General features: G+C 36.7%; 1 long non-coding RNA gene across 1 annotated transcript in view; it reads left to right on the top strand.

Moving 5' to 3' along the window:
- Window positions 1–14,443, top strand: part of LOC121372365 — a 31,777-nt gene that overhangs the window by 71 nt on the left and 17,263 nt on the right. The window contains exon 2 of the long non-coding RNA XR_005957920.1: window positions 3,715–3,859. This is a non-coding gene — a long non-coding RNA (uncharacterized LOC121372365). The remainder of the gene's footprint in view (window positions 1–3,714; window positions 3,860–14,443) is intronic.

Raw genomic sequence — 14,443 nt, 5'->3', positions numbered from 1 at the left:
TCTGGACAAAATATTAATTTTAAAATTTAAGTTTCAAAAGATGAAAGAAATAAAAAGTACCTTTTGTCAAATATATCATATCAAAAAGTTACCGTTGGATATGTTTTATTTAGGCCCTACTCAGCTACTGTGTACTAAGCCAAGGGTGCGAAAAGTGACTGTCGTTGACCTTAGTGCAATGAAACGCTTTGGAACGTGCGACACCAAATACGGTACTCCTGTAACAGGAGGGCTTTATAGTGCCAAAGGAAAATCCTACCAAAGAAACAAAAAGAACACATCACTGTAATTTGCAACACTTTTTGTTAGACGAAAAAATTAAATACGGTACCTACTCCATTTCACAGTCACAGCAGCGCATGTGCAACATAACGTAACAGTATACGCTCACGTAATAAACTGATTAATATTTTATGGAGGCGTGTTTTGTAGTAACCCTTTTATTGTTTAGCACCTATGATCTCAAAACAATGATACTCGAACGGATTTAGACAGAAACATTAATTGCCGCTAAAACAACGCATAGGCTATTTCTTGATAGAAAACATGGATCGGACCGAAACGAAGTAGGCCTACTGGGGAGTAATTTTTGTTTAAAACATATTTTCATGTCTTGAAATTTACACTTTCCTGGCATTGTAACAAAATACGTTTTATTGCCGTCACTTTAGAAACTTTTGCTAGTACTGATTCTAACTTAAATGTTTTAACAGAAAACTGATCCACCGGAAACGATTCACCTACATGACCAAGTAACGTGCTTTCTGGTTGGCCTTTTTTTCTAACAGCGTTAACAGGTGTTTTCGAAGCCCAGTGTTTTGAATGGGGTTAGCATTTTAAATTTTAAGTAGCCAAAAAAAAAAAAAGGATTTAGATTGATTTTCATTTTCCATGACCAATATCAAAATTCCACGACTTTCCAGGCCTGGAAAATGACACTTATTAAGATGGAAATAAGGCCTGTGAAACTATTGTCCGAACCAAATTGTTAACAACTACAAAAAATTACTCTCCTACCTTTAATTGCCGTTATATTTCCTCTAAAGTTTGTCCAGACATAAATCGCAAAAAAAAAAAAATACAAATATACAGATTCCACACACGAGACTGCAACGATGTCGCCGATATATTCTTTGCTGAGATTGCATAGGGAAAAATACATACAGTTTTCTGCCGTCTGCCATGTTGCTTGTTTATGGAATATTCTCCAAAGTATGTGACACAGTTAATATGAAATCAATGATCTCTAGTGGTATCATTAAAAAAAATAAAAAAAATAAATAATAAAAATAATAATAATAAATAAAAATAATAATAATAATATGACGTCATCACGTTTGCTTTTATATCATAACATGTTATGACGTTGTTAGATTAAGTCCTATCCTTTCACCCCTCTTGAAGAATATTCCAAAAAAAGTTAAAATGGCAGCTGGCACAAAATTACATGCTTTTTGCCCTATGCGCTCTCGGCGAAGTCGATATAGGTGACATAGTTATCAACTGGTATGTGGAATCTGTGTCATTGTAATGGATTTTTCAAGATTTTTGTCTGGACAAACTTTGGAGGACATCTAACGGCAATTAAAGGTAGGAGAGTAATTTTTCGTAGTTGTTAACAATTTGGTTCACAATAGTCTTAGCTGAAATGGCACCAAATATTTTAAAATGTATGGCTAAAATGGAACCAGAATCATTACAAGACTACTGGTTTGTCATTAGCCCGAGTACTCTGACTGTAAGAGAGCTAGACGGACATTTGGACATAAACACGCTCTCATTACAGTCAGAGACCAACCTATGTCTTTTTTTGGCAATTCCTGACTACCAAACGGTAGGCAACGAGTCCCGCTCTAATACCACAACAATCCTATGTTTGACGTCAAATACCTTTACATCAATCATTTTCGAGTTAAGTGATACAAAAAAATCCACATATTAATCACTAATACACATACTACAGAAAGAAACCCGACAGCACCCACATTCAGCTACGCTTCGTGACACGCCGTCGCAACAATTGCAAAGCTCGGCGATCTATTTTGAGACTGGGCGATTCCGCCTTGTGCAGCAGTTACAGGGGTCATCTCATAAGAGGAGGCAGTACGTAGCACATACTTTTGCCGTATCCTGTCGATAACACCCCAAATGTATCCTTCAAATTCAAAATGGAATCAATAATGTGTAATTGTTTTGGTTTAATGACGTATTGAAATCCAAATTCATCCAAAACGACATTAGCCAACTCTTCCATGTTGTAACTTCGCTTGATATGAGACGGCCCCTGTAACTGCTGCACAAGGCGATCACATGGTCTACGTCTCAAAATAGATCGCCGAGCTTTGCAATTGTTGCGACGGAGTGTCACGAAGCGTAGCTGAATGTGGGTGCTGTCGGGTTTCTTTCTGTAGTATGTGTATTAGTGATTAATATGTGGATTTATTTGTATCACTTTGTATGACTGTAATGAGAGCGTGTTTATATCCAAATGTCCGTCTAGCTCTCTTACAGTCAGAGTACTCGGGCTAGTTTGTCATCAGCACCCGCATGTGAATTTGGCCCCACATAAATTTATTATTATTGTTATTATTATCAAACTTTTCTTATTTAGGAAAAAACAAAAAGCAAAAGCAAACGCTTTGTGAGATGATGTATGCAACATATGTATCACCTGATCAAGTGACCATTTCTTTCATCTACTGTAAACAGAAAAAGGCTTGATGCTTGTGAAAAAAAAAGGAGTGAATTCTTGCATCCTGCCAAGCTGTTTTAGAAAATGCAAAAAAAAGGAAAGAAAGAAAGAAATGTTTTATTTAACAACACTCAACACATTTTATTTACGGTTATATGGAAAGAAAGACGTGTTTTATTTAACGACGCACTCAACACATTTTATTTACACAGACGGTAGACATACCACGGCCTTTGATATACCAGTCGTGGTGCACTGGCTGGAACGAAAAATAGCACCGATAGTGATCGATCCCACACCGACCGCACATCGAGCGAACACTGTACCACTGGGCTACGTCCCGCCACCGGTTATATGGCGTCGGACATATGGTTATGGACCACACAGATATTGAGAGAGGAAACCTGCTGTTGCCACTTCATGGGCTACTCTTTTCGATTAGCAGCAAGGGATCTTTTATATGCACCATCCCACAGACAGGATAGCACATACCACAGCCTTTGATATACCAGTCGTGGTGCACTGGCTGGAACGAGAAATATAGCCTAATGGGCCCACCGACGGGGATCAATCCCACACCGACCGCGCATCGAGCGAGCGCTGTACCTCTGGGTTACGTCTCGCCCATAAAAAGAAAGAAAGACTGAAAGGGTGGGAATACATATATGTATTCCCACCCTTTCAGTCTTTCTTTTCAATTAGCAGCAAGGGATCTTTTATATGCACCATCCCACAGACATGATAGTACACACCACGGCCTTTGTTACACCAATTGTGGAATACTGGCTGGAACAAGATATAGCCCAATGGGTCCACCGATGGGGATCGATCCTAGTCCGACCGTGCATCAAGCGAACACTTTACCACTGGGCTACGCTCACTACCCATTGTAAGTACAGAAAGCATATATATTATGTATATGACTGTATACATAGGTCTTAAAAATGTTTTATTCATTCATGTTGCTGTACTTTTTGCTTTTCATGGCCTGACTAGACAAAGAATACATTGCTCTTTTACAGGTGATGGTGCTTTCTGTAAACTTACACTGGATAGCGAGTGTAACCCAGTGGTAAAATGTTCGCTTGATGCACGGTCGGTCTAGGATCGATCCCCGTCGGTGGACCCATTGGGCTGTATCTCATTCCAGCCAGTGCTCCACAACTGGTATGTACTATCATGTCTGTGGGATGGTGCATATAAAAGATCCCTTGCTGCTAATTGAAAAGAGTAGGCCATGAAGTGGCGACAGTGGGTTTCCTCTCTCAATAACTGTGTGGTCCTTAACCATATGTCTGATGCCATATAACCGTAAATAAATGTGTTGAGTGCGTCGTTAAATAAAACATTTCTTTTCCTTTGCACAATGAGATATGTGGGAGTAATTATTTTCAATAATGGTGCTATATTGCTTTCCGAGTCAGAAAATAAAATTTTATGCTTTTTTAAATACCAACCTTTGTCATTTTCATTTTGAATGATCCTGTCGCATAACTAGCTCTTTGAATTGATTTTAACACCAAATATACCATGGAAACTATATTTGGAGCTAAAATCTATTCAAAGGTGATGGTTTGTGCATATGTAAAGGTTGTATTTTCCATGGTAAAAAATAAAGAATAATGAAAAATAAAACATCTCCAAATTCCAGAAGAAGGTATCTAATTTCATTTCAAGCTTCACCACTTAACTTATTATTATCAATGTATGATTGTGGCATGATCTACCTTTGATTGCAGGATCGAACCTTCTTGATGAACCCACTCCAACTATAGTGGGGTTTTCTCATTCCAACTAGTACTCCATGACTGGTATGTCAAAAGCCATTTGATGTGCCATTCTGTCTGTGAGAAAGTGAATATAAAAGCTAGATCCTTGCTGCTAATGTAGCAGGTTTCTTCTAAAGACTATATGAGTCAAAATTACTAAATGTTTGACATCTAATAGCCATGATTAATAAATAACCGTGTCATTAAACAAAACAAACTTTTAACATTCAACTGATGTCCAAATAAACCAAAATGTATTTATCTCCATGTTGCATGTTTATGGCACTGCTGCAGTTTGTTTGTTTTACTTAAGTTGGAAAAAATATATATAATGGCCTTATTCATGAACATGACTCTCTCCCCCCCCCCCCCCCCCCCCCACCACCACCACCCACCTTTCTAAACATAGCAAAATAACAAATTATTTTGTGAAGCAAACAGAATGTGACTTTTAAAAAATGGATGAAAACCCCCCCACATCCCACCTAGTGTGGCAGTGAAAGAGAAGTGTCAGATTGGCAGGGTGTCAGACTCCATCCACCTGCAGGGGTTTAGGCTCATCCCATACAGCATGGAAACCTGCTATCTCAGTCCTGCCAGCAGATCAGTGAACATTTAATTGTAACTGACAGTGAAGCATGGGGACCTGACTTATCAGACATTTTAACAAATGTACACTGGGATTACAAGATGGCTGCTGGGATCACTGCAGATGCAGTAATCAGGTGTTTATCAGATAAACACAGGTCTTCACACATGCTTCTTTTCTGCTAATTACATATCTGCTTTCATAATAACTGTTTACATGCAATTAAAATTAGCTAGTCGTATACAAATATTACTGCTTACTGACCTAAGCTATATATAGAAGGATTTTTAAATATTATTAAACGGACATCTACGGTATACACTTTCAACTAAAATAGACAAATACCACTATCAACAGCCTTGATCATTTTAGTGGTTTTCTAATAAAATGTTTTTGTCTACCTCAATAGTGTGGTTAGTGCTGTTATTAAAAATATACATGTATACATGGTATTTTTTACAAAGTTAGCTGTATTCTTTGAAATCATATTATAATAATGCCATCAGAATAAATGTTATTGAATTTACCCATGACATTGCTTTTTATTTTACTTGCTTTGCCAGGCATCTCAAACACCTGTCCAAAAAGGGTACATCAGATTTATCCTGTTTGTGCAGTTGTAAAGGCATCTATTTTATCTCTATACAGAAGTCACCTGAGACCTTTATACTCAGATTTGAAAGCACTTGATATTGTCCATGCATTTACCATATGTATAAAAAATATATAAATGTAATAATGAACAATGAAGACCATTTCAGAAAGATAATTAAATAAACAACAACAACAATACAGTTGAAAAACAAAATATCTTTTGACAAAAAACAACAACACAAAAACCCACCAAACACAAATACATGCCTGGTGATATTAATACAAAACATCTTTTGACAAAAAACAACAACAAAGAAACCCTTGAAAAAAAAAAAAAGGAGACATCCCTGGTGACATTGGCATCAATTGTATCAATCAATATAACATTATCTGATACAAGAGAGTTAAATGGATCTGTGTTTGTAGCTAAACTACCACCAGCACCACATGGTATTACCTTTAACAGCTTTACAAGCACGGCAAACACCGACAGACCGTGATCAGTGAGTTATGTCTGATGTCAGTGATCGGCAGTGTTTTGTTAACAGCATTTTCCCATTTCATATCAGTGTCAATGGAACTCAATTTCTTATAGCTCAATCATCTCCTATGAAGTCAACTTGTCAGTGACTCGTCGAGTTCATTTAATCTAAAATAGCACAGTCGCCAATATTTGTGTGTCACTATGCTATCAAACAATGACAGATATATTGCTAGTGCATATAAAAGCAGCTCATGTTTATTTCCTGGTATTATTATGAAGGATTAACATAAGTAATTTCAAAACCATAATATTAAATATTGCACATATTTCCAGTCTTAATAATAAAAGTACTTTAAAATGGGTTCCTTTTAATGTTACTGTAATTTTCCATTTATTCAAACCCAGTAATAATATTTCTAATTTTATTCTGCTTACTAATACAAGGCGTGTTATATAAAAGAACTGTACCACTAACATGACTTGATCCTGCCACCTCCAAGTTTGATCTACACTTAGATATTGTCATTCATTTGTTCATTCGTCCATCCATCCATCCACATCCATCCACATCCATCCATCGAGTTAACCAATTTTTACTTTTATAGCTTTCATTGGCATGTTCCCACTGAATTTGACTGGCACATATAATAATGTTTTATGCATATATTATTTAATTTTTAATATACAAATACATGAAAGGATTTATTTTTTGAATAACGGAGAACAGACCACAATGAAATAAAACAAGGCTCACAATACACATTCCCTGGGAGAGATGCGTTAAATGTGCAGTACATTATGCAGATTAATGACAAAGTATGTGGTATTCCACAAGCTGCCTCTGGGATGAAAACCAGCTGTTTTATTCCTACAATAATACACAACCCACAGAGACCAGTTCTTGTACTGGTCAATGAATGAAAACCATGTGGTCTTCTTTTCAGTAATGCATAGCTCATAGCTGGTATAACTGGACAAAGCCAGTGTAAAATGACAAACATGAAGTGCCAGTATGTCACCGTATGTATTTAAGGAATGAGAAGCTAATCTGTAATAATGTACATAACTATATTACTGTAATGGTTCTACGAAACTGCACATAAAACAAAAGTGTCTGTCACCTGATAGGTAATCAAAAGGTATTGAAAGCACAATTAAGTGCCTCCTAAGTACAAAAGTATGGACTGTAAAATTTATATTGTCTGAGTATTAATTATTCACTTCCATTTGAGGTATTTCATTGTTAAATGTTATTCCAGCTAACAATTAATGATTCTATATGAACCTGCACTTAAACTAAATGGTTTTCAACTGAATAATAGCTGTCAAATTAAGCACAACTGCATATTAAATTCAAATAAATGTAGAGTTTGTCTTGAGTGTATAATTACTGATTTCTCTTGGTTGAAATTTTATTGTTATATTTTATTGATGTCTTAATATAAACAATAGATACAAAAGTCTGGTTTTTAAATCAATAATAACTATCAAATTAACTGATTATTAAATATATATAATATATATATATATATATATATATATATATATATATATATTTAATAATCAGTTAATTTGATATATATATATTCTGTAAAATTTAGTTTGTCTGAGTGTTTAATTATTCATTTAAATTTGTTGGTATGGTATTTTGTTTTTATACTTATTGGTATTTTATTATTAAAAAATGACATAAAAAGTTTATTTATTCCAAGAGATACAAAAACAAACGTCAAATAAAGAAATAAACAATCCTTCATGAAATGCTATTACAAAAGAACTTGATAACTGTCTCGTCTATATGGCTCATTTCACATAATAAACAGACGTAGGTCATGTATTTTAATGACACCAGTCTTGCTGGTCTGTTATTTTTTAATGTATCTTGACATTTTCTCATATTTATAAAGGGCATATGGATCAAAGGACAGTGATGCATTAATGGTTATTTGATCAACTTTGAGGAATCCATAATGAAATGAGGAAAGCAATTATGTTCATGTGTTTTCAATAATCTTTAGTACATTTGAATATACATGCATGTTTTAATCTTGATATGTACAATTTTAAATTGGATGCTGTGTTTTATAATATGGGGAAGTGGAACATAGTTTACCAGAAGAACATCTGCTTGATTTGTAAGAGGTCATAGGACTAAATATTTCCGTAGAACCAATGTTTTTCACATTCCAACAAAAAAATCCATAACTCCATATCCAAATTATGATACTATGTAACACCTATGGGAAGTGAATACAACATGCCAAGAGCTGTCAATAAAGCAAAAGAACAGCTGAAGTGGTTATACATGTAGTAGATTTTTTCTACATTTTAAACTACATAGTATGTTACAATGATCATCATATCTTGTGCCAAAATAAACCACTGATTAAGCAATATTCTTGTGTGTCATGTCAAACAATATATGCTCTTTAAAAAAGTAGGGGAACTCTAATAAGAATTTACAATTGCCAAAATTGTAAGGTATATTAGCTGTGGGGAATGGTTATATGATAATAGTGAATTAATTGGGAAAACATTACAACCGGTAGTTCAGTATTACAGTACAGTAGGTTTTATGACCACCAAAGATCTTGAAGGACGACTGGGGTCAGAAGTGAAATTTGAAAGTTGACATTTTTTATCAGTAAATCTCAAATTCAAACCATAAAAGTGACTAAAAACAAAACAATAACAACTGTATGATCAACAGAATGAAAAAAGATTGACAGAAATAATGTTCCACAGTGATTAATGGACCTTCCTGGAAATTGTCAAAATTGAGAATGACACCCCACACAGTGTACAGAGCAACTGCAAACTATGGAATGTGTTTCGGTGTGTTGATAAACAGACCTGAACATTCTTTACTAGGATGTCTGTGGTCAAAACATACTTTTTTTGAAGAGTATATTTTTTGTTCTAGTGTGTCAATACAATATTCTAGTTACACAAAGATTCCTTTTTAATCACATAACTAATATGTTAATGCATTGACATACCAGTAAATCATATATTTCAAGATATACATATGCAAAAGTTTAGAATGTAAGTATGCAAATAGATTAGTATGCTGCTTACATAAGTGATAGCTTGGCAGTAGGCCTTCCTTCATCTCTCAAATTTATTTACAAACAAACATGGCCCAATTTTAAGTTGGAGATATCATTCCTGTTAATCAAATCATGGAGTTAACAGGACACTAAAATATTCATTCAGTTAATGCATACTGTCATATAAATCATGACAACATCTATCAGCAGCTATCACTATCTATGCCATCTAGTTTGAGTGATCCTCAAGTTTGGTTCCTGCATTGTCACATTCCAATCAAATCTGAATAGACAGAAATAAACTGCATTCAACAGTCACAATTTTTGGTCAAAGAAATGTAATGGAATCATTTCGATTCCATCCAGAACTTGTATTACAATTTCTACATGATACTGACTTTTATTCTAAATTTTAAATCTATTTATCTGCAATATTTGTAATTTTTACACAGTTCTTTACATTGTTTTTATTTAACTTTTGAATTTTTATTTGATGTTTCTCATCACATTATTGTTGCCTTTACCATAGTTTGACACCCATTAGCCAATGTATTTTTCATGCTGGGTTGTCGTTAAACATTCATTCATTCAACAGTCACAATATTTACAGTAACATCAGTAGTGGCAATACTGTAATCAATGTGGTTAAGTCTGATATCAGCAAAACGTTTTGTCAATAATTTAAGTTTGGCATGATGTAAAAAAAAAAACAGTTTTGAAGATATTAATAATTTTCTGTTGTTAAGTTCAAATTTTAAAAATATCTGTAACGATATATACTCTTCAAAAAAAGAAACGCAAAAGGGTACAAATGGGTTATAACTCCGATTTTATGTTTCCTACCGGTTCATGCTTTGTGAATATAAGGTCATTGCATGTCCCAAACACATTCCCACGGTTACATTTGATAAAACGCAGCTACTGTACAATAAAGTTCCAAAATGTGAATATTCGCAAAAACGCAGCCACGTGCAGACAATGCATGTGCAGTGGTGACATGAACACCGACAGTATAAAAGTGCAGGGTGTTCGCTTGCCTGGCCTCTGTATCTGGCCGACAGTTGACAATCCAGGACATGCCACGTCTCAGTGAACCGCAGAGAAACAATGCCATCGGGCGACTAGACGCAGGCGAATCCAGAACGGCCGTTGCCAGGGCATTCCATGTGTCCCCAAGCACCATCTCCAGACTGTGGGACCGTTACCAGCAACATGGATCAACACGTGACCTCCCTAGATCCGGTCGACCACGGGTCACTACCCCCGGGCAGGACTGCTACATCCGGGTACGCCACCTTCGGGAACGATTGACTACTGCCACCTCCACAGCCGCAGCAATACCAGGTTTGCGCAGGATATCCGACCCAGACCGTACGGAACCGCCTACGTGAGGTAGGAATTCGTGCCAGACGTCCAGTTCGAGGTGTCATCTTAACACCACAACACCGTCGACTCCGACTGCAGTGGTGCCTGATTCATCGACAATGGCCTCAACTGCGATGGAGACAGGTGTGGTTCAGTGACGAGTCCCGATTTCTGCTCCGACGTCATGATGGAAGATGTCGCGTGTATAGGCGTCGTGGTGAACGTTATGCGGCAAACTGTGTGCAGGAAGTGGACAGATTCGGCGGGGGTAGTGTCATGGTGTGGGCAGCCATCTCACACACTGGCAGAACTGACCTGGTCCACGTGCAGGGCAACCTGAATGCACAGGGCTACATTGACCAGATCCTCCGGCCACACATCGTTCCAGTTATGGCCAACGCCAACGCAGTGTTCCAACATGACAACGCCAGGCCTCACACAGCACGTCTCACAACGGCTTTCCTACAGAACAACAACATTAATGTACTTCCTTGGCCATCGATATCACCGGATTTGAACCCAACTGAGCATCTATGGGACGAGTTGGACCGACGCCTCCGACAGCGACAACCACAGCCCCAGACCCTGCCCGAGCTGGCAGCAGCCTTGCAGGCCGAGTGGGCCACCATCCCCCGGGACGTCATCCGTACTCTGGTTGCTTCAATGGGCAGGCGGTGCCAGGCAGTTGTCAACACACGCGAAGGCCACACCCGGTATTGACTCCAGATGACCTTGACCTTGGTGGTGTGTCCTATCACTTACTCACAATGGACTAGAGTGAATTGTGAACAATCCTGCAACATTTGGTAATTATCGGACTCACCATTCAATAATTAAATCAATTCTCCAAATGTTACGACAATGTGGTTTTGCGTTTCTTCTTTTGAAGAGTATATATAAACGGCAATACATGTCCCCATCACCAAGGTAATATGGGTTTTGACGTTAATGTTTTATTCTCTGAATATAATTATGAAATGACCCACCCAAAACATAAATTGCCATTGGTAGCCGTGAATTAATAATTATAATAGCTATAGTTTAAAAGTACTGTTTTTTTCCTTCCTTCCTTCCCAAACCCCACATCTTTCGTTCCTGTTCAAAAGTTACGTTTTCGCTCTACCGGATGGCGGCCATGTTGAATCAGAATCCTCGTGGTCGACTTACCCGAAAAAGTCTTCATACATGATTCTAGGTGCTTTGATTCAAAAGTTAGTTTTTCAAGATAGAGCCAGTGGCCATCTTAGATTTGGCCCTCTGGCGAAAAATGCCAAGATTTTTGGGAGTGACATGGGGGGGCAATTTTTTTTATAAAAGGTCCACAGAAGTCAAATCAATCGTCAAAACATCTTAGCCAAAGAATGGTCACGGAATTGAGGTTCTCAACCCTACTATTTGTTGGAATACTATTCGGTCTATCAGAATACTAGCAGTAGTAGTATGACTGCATGAATAAACTTCCTGTAATCGTGAAGTTTTTAATTTCTGAACGTCTACAGGTCACGACGTAACCGATCTGCGGTTCGCATAAATTTAATTTTGCATAACTGATATGCGAACAGAACGGCGGTTCGCATGAAATATTGTTCCCTATAAATCGCCATGGAAATAAAACTTGATCTATAACAGTACATGATAAAGCTATATACACAAAGTTTCAGCTCAATATCTCAAGGCATTGTGAAAAAAAACATCCAGAAAAATGTGTGGGACAGATGGATGGACTGACAGAATGACAGAGATGAAACCAACAGGCTGGGACTAATAAACAAAATTGCCAATAAACAAAATTGTCAGTTATGTGATAAACAGAATTTATCATTCATATTTTTTAATATAGGAAATATCTACCAAAGCTTTGTTAATCTGTGTTTGTTAAGATGAATCCTCTATATAAAACTTACTTTTGAAAAAAAAGAGAGAGTGTAATTCACCTTGAAACATTTGGTTTACCCTTCAGTAAATTTTGAATAATCTTCTTTGTAAAAAGTTAAATGAGCTTACCTTTGTACAATATACACACAGTTGACAAAGATGTCATTTTAATTATCTTCAGCTGTAAGGGTTTATGTTATTTACATTTTAATTACCGGATCTAACACTTTCAGCAAGGCACCAGGTGCTTTAGAACTGATAGTTTATCACAACCCATTAGGTTGAGTTATTAAAAACCAACATTAAACAATAACAAAAGACACCATCCTGGACAGACAAATTTAATGTCATGCTGGAATGTTTAGTTATGGAAAGTAAAGGAATATTTCTCTGACAACTCATTTTAAACTATAACTATGTGGTGTATAACATATAGTTATTTTAACACTTGGTTTAATAATAAGAGGGGCTTCTTCATCCAAGACAGCTAGGGATCTTACATGAAAGTTTGCTTTTTGTTTAATGACACCACTTGAGTACAATGATTTATTAATCATCGGCTATTGGTTGTCAAACGTGCTAATTTTAAGATATAGTCATAGAGAGATAATCCGCTATATTTTTCCATTAGTAGCAGGGGATCCTTTGTCTGCACCATTAAACAGACATGATACCACAGCCTTTGATATGCCAGTTCTGGTACACTGAGTGGACAGAGAAATTGCCCATTGGGCTCACTGACGGGAATCGATCCTAGACCGTCTACACATAACCCGAGCCCTTTACCACTGAGCTACATTCCGCCCCAGATCTTACATATGGCCTTCTCACAGAAAGGAGGCAGGATTTAGCTCAGTCAGTTGAGCACTTGCCTGAGGTGTATGTGTTGCAGGATCAAACCACCTCATTGGAATCATTCATTTGATTGGGTTTTTCTCATTCCAACCAGTGCACCACAACTGGTCAAAAACCATGGTATGTACTTTCCAGTCTGGGAAAGTGCATATAAAAGATCCTTTGCTGATAATAGAAAATTGTAGTGGGTTTCCTCTGATGACTACATGTCAGAATTACCAAATGTTTGACATCCAATAGCCGATGATAAATTAATCAATGTGCTCTAGTGGTGTTGTTAAACAAAACAAACTTCTTCTCACAGGAAAGTACATACCACAGCGGTTGACCTACCAGTTATGAGGCACTGTTTGAGATGGGGGAGGAGACCGACTGTAAGGATGACCAATGTCACATACCTACCTCTGGTGAATGCTCGGACACTCAACTACATTCTGTTCCCATTTAGTAAAGCAAAGTTTGTTTGGTTTAATGACACCACTAGAACACATTAATTAATTAATCATTGACTGGCAGATGTCAAACATTTGGTACATATAATTGTGACTCACAGTTTTCAGAGAAAACATTTAGTGTGTGGACATATGTGTCAAATATTACATTTACTCATTAATTAAAGCAGCTTTAAGCTCAAACTAATTATTGAAATTGTCAAAAGAACATCATTTGCTATAAATGAAACTTCAACTAAATTCTAAATGACCTTCACCTTGTCATGGCATCACATTCATGAGGATACACGGTAATATGCAGTTGAAAAACTATCACTTAGATAATAGCCATGCCAGATATGAAAGCCATCAGTTAAAATGTTTAGTTATATACAACTAAATTCTAAATGACTTTTACCTTTCCTGGGGTCACATTCATGGGGTTGGGTGTATTCAGTTGAAAAACTCTCTCTTGGTGAAAGTCATGCATACCAAAAATATGAAAGTCCTCAGTTAAAAAATTCAAGAGTTAAAGACAATTAGAAAATTCTTTAAACAAACTTTAACCACACTTTAACCAAATATTAACCCAGCTTACCATGTTTAAACTATATAAAATTCTTCAGATGAAGGAAATGTTTTATTTAACAACACACTCAACACATTGTATTTACGGTTATATGGCATCAGATATATGGTTAAGGACCACACAGATATTGAGAGAGGAAACCCGCTGTCA

This window comes from Gigantopelta aegis, chromosome 4 (genome assembly GCF_016097555.1).
Source record: "Gigantopelta aegis isolate Gae_Host chromosome 4, Gae_host_genome, whole genome shotgun sequence".
Classification (NCBI taxonomy): domain Eukaryota; kingdom Metazoa; phylum Mollusca; class Gastropoda; order Neomphalida; family Peltospiridae; genus Gigantopelta; species Gigantopelta aegis.
This window is presented reverse-complemented; position numbering and strand designations above follow the sequence as displayed.